Genomic DNA, 1,375 nt, shown 5'->3' on the forward strand with positions numbered 1-1,375 from the left:
TCTTCATTTGTAACGTGAAACAATAGTATTAAGTCAAAGTATAATTTTGCTGATATTCAACTGTTTTTCACCTACAGAAATGGCAGTTTCATCTAGTTCTGCCTCATATTTATGGTATTGCACTTAAACCAGGGCCTAGCTCTTAGTACAGGCTCAGTGTTAATTTTTTAAATATGATTTCACTTCATCCTTATAATAGCCCTGATAGAGATAATTGGGTTCTACCTTTGGGTATAAACTTATGTGGAAAAAAACATAAATACACATATGGATTTACAAGGGTGAGGGAATGTAGCTTTACAACGAATACTTCTGCAGTATAACCCTTTGTCCTGTGCTTTCTGGGCTGCCCAGAGTTTGTATATTGTATCAGCCAGCTAACAAGGTCTCTAAACTGCTTTTCCCTCCCATCCAAATTTGCCATCCACTGGATGGTTCGCTAGTTCTGAGGTTTTAACAAATGCTCGTGTGACTTTGTTTACTTTATAAAATGAGTATTCCCATGCTCATCGATTTAGATAGGGTTATAAAAGCAGAGGAACTTATATAATCTTATAATGCATGGTGATAAATACACTCAAGTTCAGAGCTATTTGTATATTCTTATTATTTTGTGGAAAGTTTTTCATTTGGTTTGATTTCTTAGATACGAATTAGAAACTCCTTGCCAAAGAACATTGTGCCTTTGGAAATATATGTATAATATATATATTAACTTGGTATATGTTAAAAAGGAAAAATTTATTAAAACTTAAACTACAGAATGATATATTATTTAGGAGGCAAATGAGTAAATTGAAATTATTGAATACATATTTTATAATATGCCTTTGAGAATGAACTAGAAAAGTTACATGGATATTTTGTATGGTATTCTCTACTGTGAGTAAGTATACTATATAAAAGTCAAGGTACTGTTATAGTTAATAAAAGTTATTATTGGATTTTTTCCAATAATTTAAATAGAATAATAGTTATTTTGGGTCCTCTTCTCCCTGAGAATGAGTAAACTAATTCAAACTTATACATTATTATTATTTATTTATCTGGTATAATGTACCAGAATTTTTTTCATAAAATGTATTTTTGCACCTATGTAACATCTAAATGATTAAGATGTAGACATCTTTTGTAAACCCTATCAAAAATAAAGATCAAAAGAGAAATATAATGTAGCTATTTCTCCTATCCTTTTTTCTCAAATATAATCATTTGAGAGGATTACAGTAATTTTTGAAAGGAATGAAATGAAGAGAACAGCGATCTTAGTGAATAGGAATTTTAAAAATTGAGTATTCAACATATTCTGTTATTTGACTAAAAGTGATTTTTCCTTAATACTGTATGTGTGTGTGTGTAGTGAAAGTTGTGTGTC

Source organism: Hyaena hyaena, unplaced genomic scaffold, assembly GCF_003009895.1.
Source record: "Hyaena hyaena isolate Hyena2069 unplaced genomic scaffold, ASM300989v1 scaffold_757, whole genome shotgun sequence".
In the NCBI taxonomy this organism is placed as follows: Eukaryota; Metazoa; Chordata; class Mammalia; order Carnivora; family Hyaenidae; genus Hyaena; species Hyaena hyaena.